Genomic DNA, 18,834 nt, shown 5'->3' on the forward strand with positions numbered 1-18,834 from the left:
GAAATAAAAGTCGTACTTATTGATCCAGTTTTGTCAAAATGGTTTAATTTTACAAAAGAACTTCCAATCATAAATTGTTTTAGAAATTCAACTAGCCTTAAATTTTTTGAATTTTGGAAGGCGAGATTTTTCATTGAAAACAAGTCAGTATTGGGTTAGTTTTACTAAAATAACTTTACTAAAGAACTTCCAATGATAAATTGTTTTAGAAATTCAACTAGCTCTAAATTTTTTGAATTTCGAAAGGCGAGATTTTTTATTGAAAACAAATCAGTATACTTTTTCTGTTTAATAGGGTTCATTGACTCTTTTCAAACTGTCTGGTGGCTATGTTTTTGTTTTATTGATTTCATTGATACTTCTCTAATTCTCTCGGCTGAGCTTAGAAAAACACAGAGTTATAATGGATGAATTGCTTTTATTTTTTGATATCAGTTGCATCGTACCTTTTTCAAGTTTTAAGAGTCGACTAACGCAGTGAAAACGTAAATAGTTCTTGATGATTATTTTTTTCAGGAAAAGTCTTAGAATTTTTTCACCCTTTAATTTGGTTTTCCGCTGTTTGACTTCCGATTTTTTGAAGTTCAGATCATTGCTTTTGTTAAAAGAAAGTCAAACTCCTTTATCGAATAGGAAAAATATAATTGTCACAAAAAATGTGATCTACTTTTAATTTCAAAAAGGTAGTTTAATTTTCATATTCCGCTGCGGAATAAAACTTTTTACCTATTGATGTAGTTATGTTTAATTTGAGTTAATGTTGCTTTAAGACTAAAAACTGTTTCTGTTTTTATTTTTAATTTTTCTAACCACCGGTCCTACTCAGTACAGTACCAGCCGTGAGGAGAGCGATGCCATCCATTTTGCCATGGTTGCCACGGTTCCACCTGGAGGAGGCGGATGACACTAGGACCCCTGTACCCGTGACCGAAGCTCGTTTTGAACGCACGGCACTCCTTTGCATTTAGAGACGCTCTCGTTAATCCACTCGACGATGGATGCACTCACATTAATCGACTCTATTCTAACTGTGTGTCGGCTTAGTTTGCTTCTTTAGTTGGTTTTTTCTTAAGTTGAAGCGCTTTCGCTAGAAGTCAGTTTCTGGCAGTTAGGATTTTTTATCCTCTAAATGAGATAGGACTCTTTTTTCAACTGCTGCTGCAATGATGACATGCCAAATGGAAATTAAATTACACATGCTTCACAGCGCGAATCACTAAACACATCACAGATGATTTTACTCTAGCTATAGAAAATTTTTGAAAAAACTTTTTTGCTAGGGAATTTTTGCATTTTCCGAGCGGATATTTCAATTGATAGCTTGTGTTTTTCCTGAAATAATTTATTAGTAGGGTACTGATAAAGAAAAGGGACTGATCCAGGGGTGAATTTAATAGGCAAATAAGAGAGACAGTAACGGAAACAAAGTAGAAGCAAGGCACCCAATTAGAAAAACTTTATTAGCCGAATAGAGAATTACTAATTGTTACAGCAGTTACTCTTCGATGGGAGGGCAAGCAAGTTGTAAAACTATTATTCGTTTACCGCCTCGTTTAAGTAAGTAGTTGGTAGTAAAGCGAGTTCAACTCATGGGGGTAGGGGGCTGAGCTGGGGCGCAGGCTGGAGCTAGGAGCTAAATTTAATCGAAAATTATTCCCTGATTATACAAAAAATCAATAGCACCAAAGGGTTGCGATAATTAATTAAACATTACTTGCTATCTCTGAACTGTTTTGTTCTTTGTAGCGTTTTTTGTAGTATGGTTCATCAAGGTCATGTTACATTTTCTGTTATCCCATTAACTGTTGGTTTTTCTCATAATTATGAAAAACAAAATTGCTCAGCCTTGAAAACTATGCATTGCAAAGTGTGCTTTATTCATTTTTTTGTCGCCAGTAAGTACAAAGTGTTTTCACCAAGTTCATTTTACATCCTTTAGTGTCTTCGTAACTTTTGATTTGACCATAAGCATGAAAATGAAAATTTCTCAGCATCAAAAAAATAATGAAAAATTTTATTTGTTCAAATTTTGTCTCATCAAATGTAGTATGTCACGTCACGATTATGTGACATCATAAGTTATCTCATTAACTATGATTTTTTGACCATATGCGTGAACATAAAAGTTACACAGCTTAAAAAACTTTGTTAGAAAAAAATGCATTGTTCAAGTTTTTTCTCATCAATTGTATTATCTATAAATCATCAAATAAGGTTGACTTCTTTCAACACTTCATGAAAAATCCTCAGCATCGGAAATCATGTTTCAAAATCTGGAGTATGAGCATTTATCTCATGATGTTTAGTTTCACTCATCAAGGTTAAGTTCATCATATGTTATCTCGATAAGCATTTTTTTTCACCATAGACTTGAACAAAAAAAGCTTAGTATCTAAGTTTATGCTTAGAAAAAGGTTCACCGATTGCATTTTGCGTCATAATATGCAGTATAGTATGGCTCATCAAGTTTACGATACTTCATCGCTCAATTCTGGTTCAATAGATGAAAAGTGACAAATCTAGGTCTCTTGCAATCTTGTTATTTCATCAGCTAAAAAATTTGTGAACAAAAACATGAAAAAAATTCTAGTCAACAAACTCTTCCAAAATTTGACTTATTTTTGAGTATGTTTTGAGTATGATTTGTTGAATCAACTTATTATTTTTTTCACTTCTGTATATTGAAACTTAATCTTGAACTACTACGCGAATAACGCATTTTCATTATTAAGCAAAATTAATCAAACAACTTTGTCATTGAAGGCCAGGTACCGTAACGGTAATTTTTTTTAATTTGGAGACATAAATGCAGAGAACCCAGAGATTGCAAAAAATTTGAGTTTCAAAGACTAATTTTCCTCAAGAAAACTTAACAAAACGACCAAAGTTGTCAAAAAATTTGTCAAATTTGCCAAAGTTGTCAAATTTTTTTCAAATTAGTCTATCCAATTTAGTATTTGGGGCGCGACATACTTTCATGTAACAACTTAAAATATTTGTCAGATGTCGTCAAAATATTTGTCAGATGTCGTCAGACTCTTTGCGAGTCCAAAAATTACAATGATCATAAATCAGACTGTTGATACGAAACACTTTTTTTTTAAAAGAACCACTGCTCGGAAAATTTGAGAAGATTTGTTTTTTCAAGCGTTCAAATAGAAATTCACAAATTACAAGGCTTTGGTCTAAAATAATTAGAATTAAAAAAAACACAGAAAAGTCCTTTCAATCAAATTTGGAATAATGTGAAAATAACTGGATATACGGAGTTACTGAATACAATTTAAGTCGAACTTAAAATACACATGTCGAACTTAAAATTTTTAGTTATACAAAACTCAGACAATTATCTTTCTAAAACAGGAAATCCTTACATCTGGTTAATTTTTTTATATTGTACATTGAGAGAAATCGCGGGATAAAAATTCACAGCACAAAATTAAGTTTTGAGGAAAATTTCGAAAAAAAGTTGGTTAGGTGCAAGTTAAATTGGGTAGCTGCAAAATGAAGTGTGACTATTTTAAATCTATTGCCCTCTTTGTAATTTCATCAGTTATTAATTTTGTGATCAGAAACATAAAAAACTTTTAGTCAACATCAAAAACTCTGCTAGTTTTCAAGCCTTCAAGCCTTCAAATTTCAACTTAGTTTTTAAAACCTTCAAATTGAGGTTAGCAGTTTACCAGGAGCTTTTCCCGTTGCAATTTTACACAATCACTTCATTTGTTTTTTTAAACAGCAATTGAACCAAGTTTAAGATGCAAATGAAATGATCTATACAATAATATTCAAAAACTGATTAAAAAAATGTCTTTTTTATTCTGGTTTGTAATATTTTGTTTTTTGGTTTTTTCTTATGATATTGACAGAACGCAGGCAAGAACACCATATAGTATCCATCAGAAATTGATTAACTATTGGAAAACTGACATGAATGACATGCTTATTGCAACAGAGAAACGCCATTTTTATTGCTAGAATTAAAACTATAAAAAGTCAATCTGAGAAATTAGTTCAAAAAGTAGAGGCATCAGTAATAAACTTGAAACGTTTTGATCCGCTTTTTTTAGAAAAAAAGTGCATGTAACAACAAAATCAAGAATGTGATGTAATTGCAAAACATTAAATTTATGAAAAAACTATTATTATGAGCACAAAGATAGGTAGAAATTCCACTGAATGTTAACAATTATAAGGAACTGTGAGTTTATTAACTACACGACAGTGTTCTTAGCTATTTTTTTAAGTTTTGCAATCGTTGCATATGATTTTTATCCAAATCGGTGCATTTGGAAAATATAAATTTTGAATAAAGTTTGAATATGTTTTTTTTCTGAACCCGTATGTCTTTTTGTATGTATGGAATGTGAAATGTGAAATAAGATTGAAATCATGCTTAATGGTAGATAGGGTACTTTTGTTTCCGGATTAAATTTTAATTTCTGCAAATTCAAAAAATTTGCAGATTTAATAAAAATAAATCTGCAATTCTTACAAAATAATTGGAAAAAATTTAAAAAAAACAGGAGCTGTTCATTTACACAGGTAAATGCAGGCAAAATACGTTTATGAACTAAAGTGGGAACCTCAATATGACCTATGAAGAATTTAAAAAAACACGTTTCCGGAAACGAATAATGACAGGTACTCAAAATCTATCTATGATAAGCTTCAAGTGAGACATTGCTTGAAAAAAAATCTAAAACAAAATAAGTTGCGCAAAGTGCAACATACATTGAATTTGGAACCACTTTTTCAAGTTTGCACCAATATGGTAAACAATTCTAATCAGATGAGCCTTAATCTGTAATCACAAAAAAATTGTTGTGATTTGTTGATTTTATCAATGTTCATTTCGGTTTATTTATACAAACAACAATGTTTATACAATGTTCATTTCGGTTTATTTATTTTTTCCAAGCAATGTCGAAAGAACAATTTTTGCCTGACCAATTCATGTCTACTGTTTCACGTAAACAGCGAGAATGTAACAATGTTTATGTAAACAACAAATTCACAAAACATGTCCAAATCATGCATGTTTAAAACAAAAAAAATCAGATACCATTTAAAATACTTTGAAACTGGAAGTTGTTGTGAAATTGGAACGTTTTTTATTTATGGATCTATGAAAGTGTTATTTATTTAGGCCAATCATGATTGCGTGTTGTTCTTGAACTGTCAAATTCTAATTATTGTGAAATCGAACTTGAAATTATTTTCTGTTTTGAATGAATGACAATAAAACATTAAGCTGACTTTATTATTCCTCCAAAGTACTTGGATTGTTGCATAGATGTATGGATAACTTTCTGAATTCAATTCGCAGATGTGAAAAATAATTAGAAAAGTTTTGCCAATTTTTTCTGCGATAAGAAGACCTTGTCAAATTTATGATTGATCGTAGTAACAATGAAATAAGAGAACCATCAAAATACCTACGAAAAGAAAGATTTCTGATTGGAGTTTATCGTCCAAAAGTTGCTGCAATATTTTTTCCCAAAATTAACCCTGTAAACATGCGAAAGATGGTTATTCTTTTTTAATCGAATTACTTGAAACAAAATACTTTTTCAATGAAGCGTTAGTTAAAAAATGCAACTTTTTTAACTGATCAAACTTTTCTTTGCGTCATACTATTTAGTTATCGAGACGATTTTTCGATTTTTCAGACAATGCTTATTTCGGAAAAGTAAGACCAAATAATTAGTTATGTAAGCTTTTTTCTACCATTAAACCAAAAATCGGGGAAGATTTCTTTGATCCCTGACATCTATAACTATATCCCTAGTTTTATGTTTTTAAAGTTTGAGGTATCAGATTCACCACTTCTGAATCTTTTTCATTGGGGCGGCAACTTATTCGGGCGGCAACTTGCAACGCTTCTCAACAAAAGGAAGAAGTTTAGTTTGGTTGTGTTGATTTTGTGTATAGAGGTTGTTGCCCTTATGAACCATAAAAATGAGAAAAAATTCCACACTCGTATTTCAGAATTCATCGTAATCCAGAAAAAAAACTGCATTTTACTCTCTTCTAACCAATTTTTCTCCAAACTTTCTTAAAAATTTCACATTCTTTATCCTCTGAATTTCTATTTAGCGATTTTTCATGAACTTGTCTCACTTTACAAATTCAAAAATTTACCTGATGTAATGATTTCCTGTTTTAGAATGATAGATATCTGAGTTTTGTATAACTACAATTTTTATGTTTGACATGTGACTTAAATTGTTATCAGTAAATCCGTATATCCAGTTATTTTCACGTTGTTCCAAACTTGATTGAAAGGACTTTCTCTGTGTCTTTTTTACTCCCAATTAATTTTGGTCAAAAAGCTTGTATACTGCAAACCTCAATTTAAACGCTGGGAAAAATAAAATCTCCTCGATTTTTCCCTACTGCGGTTCCAAAAAACGTTTTTTTTGCATCAGAAATCCGATTTGAGGTCATCGCAGTTTTTTAGACTCGCTAAGATTTGCAAAGGAGTCTAAAAAATTGATTCAATTTTAACTTTAAAACAAAATTGCCTTGGGTTAAAAAACTCAAACTTTGAAAGATTTTAGACGAAATCTGTCGAATTATTCAAAATTGTACAAGAAAGTTTGTCGGGCCCCAGAAACTAAATCGGATAGTGTGGTTGAATTTATATAAAGTTTTTTTGATACCCAAGTTTTTTGCAATCATTTGGTTTTCTGCATTTATAGGCCTCCAAATCTTCGCGGTTACGGTTTTATTCTTTAATGTTGAGGTTATTTGGTTGATTTTGCTTAGCTTTGAAACTGCGTTATTCACATAATAATTCAAGGTTACGTTTCATTATTTTTAAATGTGAGAAATATTTCTTAATTATTTTTTCCCAATTTTGATGAATTTTAATGGTTTTATGAAACAAACCATACTCAATGAGATACTGTTTAAACTTCCTAATTATAAGTCAAGTCAATGCAAAGCATCCATATTCATATAACCTGGATGAGTACTTCCTAAGCTGGTCGAACAAATTAGTGACACATTATTTTCAATATAGTCTCTGAATCTGAGTTATTTTGTTTTTCAAGGTTTTGGTTAAAAAAAATTTTTCAAAATAAAAATTGAAACAATAACTTGTTGACTATGTTTTTGATTGATTGGAATGAAAAAAGTCATGGAGTTTTTTTTATATATATATATATTTTGAAACGTATTCATGAAGTATGATCCGGATAACGAATTTTAAGGGGAAGCAAAATCACCCAAATAACCTTGTCATTGCAGGCCATGTACCTTAGCGGTAAAGAATTATTTCTTTTCAATTTTGAAACTTATTAATGCAGAGAACCCATTGAGTGCACAAAACTTCCGTTTCCAGACAAACTTTTACGTGAAAATTTAACATAACGACCAAAATTGTTTTAAAAAATTCAGCCACCCTATCCGATTTATGGGCGCAACAAACTTTCATGTACTAACCTAAGTTATTGGTCAGATCTCGTCAAAATTCTTTCAAAATTTGAATTTTGTAACCATGTGCAGTTTTTTTGTTATTAAAACTGAATCACTTTTATTAGACTTCTATGAAAAATTCTAGCTTGTTCAAAAAATTGCGACGATTTCAAATCGGATTTTTGATTCGAATTATTTTTTGCTAGAATTGTATTAGGGAAAGTTTGAAAAACTATTAATTTTTCAGGCCTTCAATTTGAGGTTTGCTGTTTTTAAACATTTTTTTGACCTTAAATAATTAAAAAAAGACGCAGGAAAAACTGCAAAAGCATCTTTTCGTTGCAATTTTACACAATTACTTTATTTGTTTAAAAAACAGCACTCAAACCAAGTTTAAAATCAAACGAAATGAAGGAGAAATCGACTCATTATTTGAACGACCTGAACAAAAGATTTTGAAAAATGAATAAAATAAAAAACTCTTGTCTTTTTTCGTTTCATTGTGTAGTACTTTGTTTTGATTTTTCTTATGATATTGACCAAACATAGGAAAAAACACCATATGGTATCCATCAGAAATAGGTTAACTATTGGAAAACTGACATGAAGGACGACATGCTCGTTGCAAAAAAAGAAATGCATGTTTTCTTATTGCTAGAATTAGAAAAATAAAAAGTCAATCTGAGAAAATATTTCAAAAAAAATAGAATCAACAGTAACAAACGAGAAACGTTTTGATTCGTATTTTTACAGGTTATTAAACAAAAAATGCTTTTAAAACAAAATCAAGAATGTGATGAAATTGGAAAACGTTAAGTTTATGAAACAATTACTTTTATTAGCAGGAAGATAGTGAAAAATTCATTGAATATCAACAAGTATTCGGAAATGTGAGTTTATCAATTGAACTACAATGTTGTTAGTTATTTTGAAAGAAAACATCTGCAAATCGTACAAAAAAAACTATCATGATGAAAAAATTAAAAAGACAGGAGCTGTTATTACACAGGTAAACGCAGGAAAAAAACGTTTATGACCTAAACTGAGAAGCTCAATATGAAGAGCTCAAAAAAGAACACGATTTCGAAAACGATTAATAACCGGTACTTCAAATTTATGCTATGATAAGCTTCAGGCGAGACACTGCTAGAAAAAAAAGCCTTAACAAAAAATAAGTCACGAATTGTGCTACAGAAATTGGATTCAGAAATTTTTTTTGAAGCTTGCAATAGTGAGAATGCTTATGTGAACAACAAGTTAACAAAATATGTACAAATCATTCATGTTTTTAAATAAAAACTCAGGTACACGTTATTTATTTGTTGATTTATATAAGTGTTCAGTATTTTGGCCATTTATGACTGGGCGTGTGGTTCTCGAACTGTCAAATTCTAATTACTCTGCAAGCAAACTTGAAGTTAATTTGGTTTTGAATGAATGACAAAAAAAACTTTTAGCTGACTTTATTATTCCTCCGAAGTGCTGGGGTTGTTGCATAGATGTATTGATAACTTTGTGAATTTGATCAACAGATCTGAAAATTAATTAGTAAAATTTTGCCACTTTTTTCTGGGCTTTGAAAATTTTGACAAATTTATGATCGATCGTAGTAACATTGAAATAAGAGAGTCATCAAAATACTTACGAATAGAAAATTTTCTGATTGGCGTTTATGGAAAAAAAATTGTTGCAAGCAATCAAAAAAAATTTTAGGAAGAAAAAATAGGCTTTCCCAAAATTAACACCTGAAACATGGGAAATACTGTTATTCTTTTTTCATCGAATTACTTGAAACAAAGTATTTTTCCAATAAAACATTTGTTAAAAAAATGCAAACTTTAAACTATCAAAATTTTCTTTGCCTCTAGAAAAAGTGATTCAATTTCAACAACAAAAAAACTGCTCAGATTTGGAAAACTCACATTTTGTTAATATGCTTATAATTGTCCATGAAAGTTTGTTGAGCTCCAGATACTAAATCGGTTTAGTGTGGCTGAATTTTTTTTCCACAATTTTTGTCGTTTCGTCAAATTCTTATGAAACAAGTTTTTTTTTTGAAACTCAAAGTTTTTGCAATCATTGGGTTCTCTGCTTTTTGAAGCATCCAAAAAATATATACACGGTTATAGTACTACTCTTCAAAGTTACTGTTATTTGGTTCATTTCGTTCAGTTTTGAAAATGAGTTTATTCGCATAACAATTCAAGATTACCTTGCATTATATATCAATGAGACAAAAATTTCTTAGTTTTTTTTCCCAATTTTGATGAATTTTTATGGTTTTATGAAACAAACTATACTCAATGAGATAGTATTTAAACTTCTTAAGTACAGATCAAGTCAATGCAAAGCATCCATATTCATATAACCTCGATGAGTACTTTCTAAGCTGGTCGAACAAATTAGTGACACATTGTTTTCAATTTAATCTCTGGATCTGAGTTATTTTGTTTTTCAAGGTTTTTTGTCACAAAAACAAATGTTTCAAAGATATAAAGGCTGTACGACTAACGCACACTTTGCTATGCATTGTTTTTAAGGCTAAGAATTTTTTTGTAATTATGAAAAAAATCATATTTTCGAGATAGTAAGAGAAGCAAAATGCTCTACATAAGTCATTGCAAACGAAATATAAAAAAAACTGACCAATTTTTAACCGATACGATTCTTAATTATATCTTTTGATGCTGATCAACTGTTCGGATCAATTCTCTGAGTTCAAAACCTTTAGTTAAGGTGATAGCAGATGCTGTAACACCTTGAACTTTATGAGTCATACTGCATAAGGTGACGCAAAACGCTATCAATCCACCTTTTTCTATGCATAAACTTAGATGCTGAGCAACTTTCATGTTCAAGGCAAGAGCAAAAAAACAATAGTCATTGAACTAGCAGATGATGGACATGATCGTGGTGAGTCATGTTTAACATAATGAGATAAAATTCTAATCGTCCAGATTTTCAAATACGATTTGGATGATGAGCGTTTTTCATGATCATGTCTATGGTCTAAAAATAGAAAGTGGTTGAAATAGCAGATAATGTAACAAAACCTTGATGGGTTGTAGTACAATTAATGAGGAAAAATTGTAAAACTGCATGTTCATTAACATATTTTGCTTAAGTTTGCCTAAGTTTGTTTATATGAAATACTCAGACTGTTAAGCTATTGAGTGTTTAATTGACATGCATACTTATGGAACTTAGCCTAGAAAGTTCAAGCTTTTTAATTTACCTTGTTGAAACTATCCAGCAACCACCGGTAAGAGTTTGAAATTTAAACGCTGCAAAAAAAATTAGTAGTTCACGGATTTATTAAAAATTTAATAGTGCTAGCAGTTTTTGGTGCTAGCATTTTTTCGAATGAACAGAAACTAATTTTTTATGTTTCAAAATGTTGTTCCGAGCTTTTACCCGCGCCTTAGTTCACCCCTTGGTTAAGATTGTTTTAATAACGTATTAATTAGGAAGAGTTTTTTTGCTATAGATTCTTGGTATAGAAACATTTTCGGTTGAACTTTATCTTTTTGGTGAGCAACTAGTGTAACACAACTTTTAATCAGTTCGTCAACTCCTGCGTCAATTCGGTTATTTTTCCAGTGAATAGACAGTTTTTGAGAATTCCTGCTTTAATATTCGTTCTGTTTGACAATTGTGCATAGTTCTACATTAAGTATGTCTCATTGGGTAAAACTATTTCAATTTTGTAAAATTGTTTTTAGATGCCTTGTTCAAATAATTTTGGAAAAAGTCTAGGCTTCGAAATTTGTTTAAATTTTACCTTAAATTGGTAAAAAGAAGTTTCAGAATTGGAAGAAATATTGCTAGTTTTTTTTCTAAGTGTTCGTACAATTTTAACCATTTCGTTTTTTTTCTGTACAAATCTACAGAAAAAAAACAAAGATGTATGTGTAGTTCAACCCTAAAAACCTCAACAGATTGAAATGTAAATCAATTTTTAATGATTCATTTGAGCAAACATTAACAAAATTTTTGCTACAAAAAATACAAATACAAAATGTGCTTAGTTTGCTTATTTTTCTATGCGAATTATCCAAAGTTCATTTGTCATAAGCAATTTCAATCTAAGTCAGGGGTGTTTTCGACCTCCTGCCGACCCAAAGGGTCCCCATTTGAACTAACTTGAGATATGTATTTCTTTTTTCGCTGACAGACCCTAAAATTTTACTAAAGGCACCTTTGACGCCAAAATTACTAATTTTGAGATGCAAGCGCGCGCCAAAAAAACTCAATTTCTTGGGCCAGTTTTTCCAAAAAGTGCCTAAAAACTCCTTTTTTGGACGGTTTTCAAAATTTCGCATGCGGTGCAAAAGTTTAGCCAGCAGAGGGTCTTTTTAGTGCTTTTGGAGTACTCGAAAAAACAAACGAAGGTCCGCAAAAGTTTCGAAATCTTCTTTAAAATCCGCTCTTCCGCACTCAAAAAATCTCAGATCCACCCCTGGCTTATGTTATTTTGACCTATTTGCATTGGTTGCGTTGTTTGAAGTGAGAAGGATGTTTTTAAGAAACTGTGCCTACGAGGGCTTAAGAACTTAGAGTTTTTCCTGTTTTTCACGCTCAGAAAGTTTCAAACTTTTATTTTTGGCTCACTGGTGTCTGAGCAAAGGTTATCGTTTTTGTTAAGGCTTCTAAAAGGTTATTGCAATGTTAATTTGAGCAGAAAAGTGTCTTTCAACGTTTTCTTCTCAAAACAAACTTCTTACACGTCAAATTGAGACCAGCGTAAAGAAAATTTGGCTGATTAAACTTTTAAAGATTTTTATGGGGCTATTTGCGCTTTTCTGTCGGCTGCAGCCTGGGACATAGAAGTTGCAATTTTTTTTCAAAGAGCGAATAAACGAATTTTTTTTTCATTTCTTTCTGCAACCTTTTAAGATAGAGTGCTGAAATTTTAACAAAAATGTATATGAAGTTAATTGAATTGGCTCAAAATTGAAAGGGATCTATTGAAAAATCTTGTTTTGAAGGCGTAAATTAGCCAGTATAGCATAACTAGTTTTAGATATGTTCTTGACGTGAACACAACTTTGCAAACAGTATAATTAATTTGAATATATGGGCTCAAATAAAATTTTTGGGAAGCTGATGAGCGTGACGTGCTCTTTATACTGCCGACAATTTACAGATACCAGAATTCACAGATACCAGAGTTAATTGGTCTGGCGTAAGAAAAAAGAATAAGTTTTTATAAAAAATTTTGCACTGATGATCAATTGCAGTCATAAGAAAAACGTTCCAGCAAATATTTCGGCAAAATTACTGCGCCAATCTATGCACAAGACTGTCATTAGCAGTTGTGTTAGTTCTGTAAATTTTCTCCAATTTTTTGGTTTAAAATCTCAAGAAGAATTAGTGTATATGTCATCAAAACATATTTGACCTTTTTACGACGCCGCAACAAGTACTTCTGTTATTTCTGTTCTCTGTCATGTTTCGGCGGTATAAAGAGTAAGTCACGCTCATACGCTTCTTAAAGAACTAATTTGAGCCCAAATGTTCAAATTCCTTATACTCTAAAAATACCTCTAAAACTAGTTATGATATACTGGTTAATTTAAGCCTTCAAAACAAAATTTCTTAAGTTTTGGCTCAGTTGAGCTCTTTCAATAAGTTTTATCTATGTTTTGTCAGCATTTTATACCTGTATCTGAATTAGTTGCAGAAAAAAAACAAAAAAAAAGTTAATAAAAGGTATTTCATTTGCTTGTTGAAAACAAAACGTTGCAAATTCTATATCCCGTGACTGTAGTTTGCCATTTTTTGCTGACTGGCAAATGATGCGAAACTCGGCTACTCCTCTGAGTGAAAAAAAATTGTTTCTACATATTCTTTAATTTATTAATCAAGAGGAGCTTTGTATTAAGGTTTGAGCGCATTTTTCCGTTATACAAACCTAACACATTTTTGTAGTTTTGCTGCAACTCTGCAAACTTTTTGCTGTAACTTCATTTAAACAGCCTGATCTATATCAGCTTTCAGCGAGCACACTATTCACGGCCCATACTAACGGTGTAAAGTTTGTTCAATTGAAACATCCGCGTAAAGCACTGAAGTGGGAGTTGTTGGACGCAATGGCTGGTGTTCTTGGTGAAAATATTTTAATTGGTTTTACTTTCGGATTCTTTTTGATAATCAACAACGCAGAAATCGAGTTTTACTTGATTTCACGCCTTGTAAATTTTCTATTGTAGTTCTGGAGAAACGAAATGTATCAGTTTCCCAAAGAATAACTTTGCATCCATACATTTAGATGTTGAATGCATCTGCTGTTCACAAGAAAGTTGCAACAAAATGAGTTTATCTCAATGTATTTTTGCTGAGAGGAGAAATAACGCCTGCAAAACGAAACTTTTGAGGTGGTAATCCAGATTGATCTCTTCAAAAAGTTCATCAATCCTTATCTGCTCAACTTTAACCCTGCATCAGAGTAGTTGCAAATAAAACGACACAAAGGAGAAGAAATTATACATTTGTTTGCCAGGCTGAAAAAAAAGATACATTTGTTTGTCTGTATAGAAGAAACACAGTTTCGCTTCTGATGATTCTTCAGAAATTTCAGACTCTTTGATGATAATTGAATTTAACGTTCCTCAAGAACTTGTTGGCGTGCTGTAGCCAAAAAGTGGTAGATTTTTGTTCGGTCGGACCTGATGTGGAAATGGTTCATGCAACTAAATTTTTGTAGTGCAAAAATATCTGCAGTGTAAAAATTACCCTTTAATTAGTTACTCTGATTATGAAAGAAACCCTTTACTGCTCTTAAGGATCACAAGAGAATCAATTGAAGAATTCAGGTTCACGATAAGCTAGTTTCTTCAAACACGTTCATTAATGGCGTGAAAATTTTTATCCTGTTTCAATGCCAACTAGCGAAAAAAAGTACATGAATCAAATTTTAGAAGTAAGTTAGAAGAAACATCAACTAATTAAAAGTTAAATGTAAATTCCAAGAGGGGAACCTTTGGTTTATCGCCACATATGGATATTCTCTTTTACTATATAGTACATGCCATATATTATGAAAAACTACATTAATGTATTATAGAACCATAAGATTACTTAAATCTCAGTAGGCGATGACGTATTTCCATTACACTTAAATTAACTTGATTAAAAGTGGTCAAAAACCTTCACCTCAGAAGTTAACTTATTTTGTCATCTCTGATTTTCCTTTTCCCTCTTGGTCTGTCGCTGGAACATCAAACCAGATGAAGAAGCTCTGTATAACAGAGAAATCTAAAGTTAGCTGGTCCCTTTTGTATCCAGGGCAGCCCGGGGAAATAGTATTGTGGTATGATTCAATCTGTTTCCCTCAAACCGTACTAAAAGCTGAATTGATAGTTCAGTTTTTATATATAATAACTCTTTCGTTGATAACAAACATTTTCATGGCGGGCAACTTGCATAGGGCATGTTTAAAACCTAAAAAGGATTTGAGGTAAGCTAATTGGTACAGCCTAATATTTTTTTTTCGTTTACTATTCAACGATTTATTTGTACAGTGCTGATTTCGGGACAAAATGAAAAAAAACTTGAAATGTAAATTGCGCTCATCTGAAATCGGATTGACTCTAGACAAAAAAGATGATACAAAACTTTCAGCCTTACAAAAATTTCAACAGAATTAATATGCTTCATTTCAGGGGCGGATTTAGGGGGGGTGGGGGCGGACGCTTCCTCTCAGGGATTCGACCCCCTGCCGACCCAAAGGGTCCCCCCTTTGGTACTTTTTAAGAAATCCATTTTTGGCCAACCGACCCTAAAATTTTTCTAAAGGCGCCTTTGGCGCTAATATATTCTATTATTTTTGAGGTGGGAGCGCGCGCCAAAAAAACGCAATTTTTTGGTCAAAATTTTCCAAAAAGTGCCTAAAAACACCTTTTTTGGACTGTTTTTTCAATTTTTGCCTGCGGCGCAGAAAATGTTGCCAAAAAAGGGACTAAACCATCCTTAGGGAGAGCTCAAAAATCATTTCGGTTGACCTAAAAAAAAAAAGTCGACAAAATTTTCGAAATTTTTTTTAAAAATCCCCCCCCCCACCTCGAGAAAATCCTAGATCCGCCCCTGCTTCATTTTAATTTGCAAAAATCGGGTCCAAAATTTAACCCCAAAAGCGACAATATTTTGCAGTTTTATAAAAGATTACGCCGAAATTATTGATTCAATTGCTGAAAAAAATAAATCAATGTGAGCCATTTCTGTTGTCCAACAATGTTCAATAGGGGCTCAATCTCCAAAATTGGTCGCAGAATTTTTTTCAAATTTTTTTAATGTTTTAAAGTAAAAATTGGTACTTAATATAATCAAATTGCCATGTTTTGGTTATCAAACAAAAATAATTTTTTTTATACAAAACTGGAGCAATTATAGCCTTCTAAAATTATGTCGGGTATATAAGAGGCTCACTTTGATACATTGTTTTCAGCAATTGAACTAATATTTTCGGCGTAATTTTTGATAGACTGAACAAAAATTGAAATCCTTTGTTTTTGGAATTGAATTTGATCCAAAAAGTTTGTAAAAAAAATGCACCATAAAAATTCCGATAAAATTCTACGCAAGTTTTGTCATCATACTTTTCTGTCTAAAATCAACCCAATTTGAGAAAAACACCTTTTGAATTTCAAGTTCAATTGGTTTCGTCTGGACAATTTGAATCAGCATCATAGACAAATTTTTTTTTAAATAATGCTTGACTTTAAATAATGCTTGACTTTGAGTGGGAAAAGAGGGATGCAGGTTTTTGACATTTTTTTTCAAACAGTTTTGTTTTTTAAATTGTTTTTACCGGTTTTTATTTGAGATACTTTAAAGGGCAATCAGAGCACACACGAAACTGTCCTGATACAATAAGAATTTTGCATTATAGCTGCGATTGTTGTATGATAAATACCATATAAAATCTGCAAAATTGCTATTTTTTTCCAATAAACAGCAAAATACAATAGTGTGGCTCCCAAGAGAGCAAGGCTAGTCCTGTAAAGTCCAAAAAAACTGACTTTTATGCAGTTTTTCTAAACACCATAAAACACCATACTTCAACAGTTCGACTTCCTAGAAAAAAAACGGTAGAAGAACAGCCGGTTGCTTTTCAAATCACACAAAATTGTTTGAATTCTTTTAATATTACGATTCATTTTTGTTAAACTGCTTGTGCTGTACTACAAGTTTGTTTTTTCCATGCAAGTCACACATATTTGTTTTCAGTTTTTGTGTTCAGTTTTATTGCAGCATGCACATGCAACGAAACGCTAAATTACAATCGATGCTGAAGATATTTATGCAGGCGATTGTAATTATTTTGAGTTTTGAAGAAAATAAGGTAATGCTGTGCTCAGTGTAGATTTTTTTCAGACAGTTTTTGGAGAAAAAAATGGTTATTTGGGCTCGGAATAGTTTTTTTCAATCAAAGTAAAATTTTACCACTAGCCGTTGGGAACATACGTTTTTTGACCTAAGGAAAGATCACTTTTAAAACTACGAATTTTGGTTAAATGAAGCGCAGTATGTTTGGTTTTATTATTGCGTAAACGCCGCTTAGAAACTGTTGCAATTTATATTGAGGCAAAAGCTGTATGTTCTGATCATTCCTAGGTTAGAAACACATCACTTTAAGCTTGACATAGAGTAGGGGAGGGTGGTGTTTTGGGGAAAAATGGTAAAATTTTTAAAATTATTTTTCTGTTTTAACAAATCACTTCGGTTAATCTTAAAGTAAAGTGTTAAGGCACCTAAAGACTTGGATTATTTTAGCAGTATCTGCTTTATATTTTTTTCGTATGCGAAGTGTAATTTCGCCTCTGTTTGATTTTAATCGCAGACTCCACAGGTCCATTCCACGAGTTCCAGAATAAGACACTACTGAGTTTCGACTTCTGTAGAGAATTAGCCTCCGATGCGTTTACTTTCGCTGACGATGCCAAATTGCTGTCTATAAGACAACGTCTCTCTCAGCCGCATGTTCTGCAGCATGACATGCAATTGCTTCAACGATGGTCAGAAAACAATAAGTTACCGTTCAACCTGGAGAAATGTCATGTTATGTCTTTTACCAAATTGAACCTGCAGGTCTTCATAGGTGACCACCTCCTGACCCAGTCAACTGAAGAAAAAGACCTTGGTGTTATGATAACGAATGACTTGAAGTGGAATACGCACATACTTTCCCGTTGTAAAAAAGCTCATTGCGTGCTACATATGTTGATGAGAAATGTATCTCCTCTTACATCTTGGAGAACCAAATGTGACTTGTATAAGTCTATGGTGCTACCGGTGCTGACCTATTGTTCTCCGGTTTGGTCTCCATCAAAAGCCGCCCTCACAAAACTTGAACAGGTACAGAAGCGAGCCACAGCTTGGATTCTTAGTTACGACTGTACTTACAGAGATCCCTTAGTCTTCTTGAATTTGTTACCACTAACGCTGAATCTTCAAATTTATGACCTCCTGACTTTCTCAAAGATCGTGAATGGTGTGAATGACTTCAACTGGCATAAGTGCATCATTTTCAAGAGCTCTATTAGTACTCGTTCAGACTCAGCAATTTTCGTTGATCTCCCGAAAGTGAAGAAAGAGAGCTCGAGACAAAACTTTTTCTTCCAAACTGGACGCGTGGTAAATCAGATCCTTGCCTTCGTTGATGTCTATACTCTGGTTGGCCTCAAACAGCGTTTACTGAAGTTCTTTTGGTCTTACTTTCATACAAACTACAACTTCTATCATCCATGCTCTTGGCGCTTTGCCTGTGACTGCTCACAGTGTCGTTGATTTTATTGTTGTGTTTCAGGGAACAATCCCTTCAAATCATTTTGATTTGCAAATCCTTTATAATAATCATAATAATAATAATAATCATAATAATAATCATAATAATAATAATCACAGACTCCACAGGTCCATTCCACGAGTTCCAGAAATAGACACTACAGAGTCTGCAGCATGTATATGCAGACAATTTTTTTCCAGACTCTAGAGTTGAGCATATTTTTAGGGATGTAATTGAACATACTTGCTATCATCATTAAAACGTTGATTATAACACCTTTATGCCTTCAGACGCTGGGAAGAATTTCTAACTTCTTTCATCAATATTAGCGGTTAATCCGGTTAATTTCAGGCCGCTTAACTCCAAATTGAATTTCTGTCAGCGCAAAATGTGTTGCATAACCCTGATTTTCAAGTTCAATGCAAACATGATACAACGGTACAAGCTTTCTTCGTTTATATTCGTTCTTTCTTGCGATATATCTCTTTCTATTGTTTGACTGCACTTTGGTTATGATTGAAATAGTTTCACGAGTGTTACTTTTGAAATGATTTTTTAATGAATTACTTTGCCGGTGGTTTCTATTGTTTTTACTTAATAACTTGGCAAAGTATACTTTATGACGG

Source organism: Symsagittifera roscoffensis, chromosome 2 (assembly GCF_963678635.1).
Source record: "Symsagittifera roscoffensis chromosome 2, txSymRosc1.1, whole genome shotgun sequence".
NCBI lineage: Eukaryota > Metazoa > Xenacoelomorpha > Acoela > Convolutidae > Symsagittifera > Symsagittifera roscoffensis.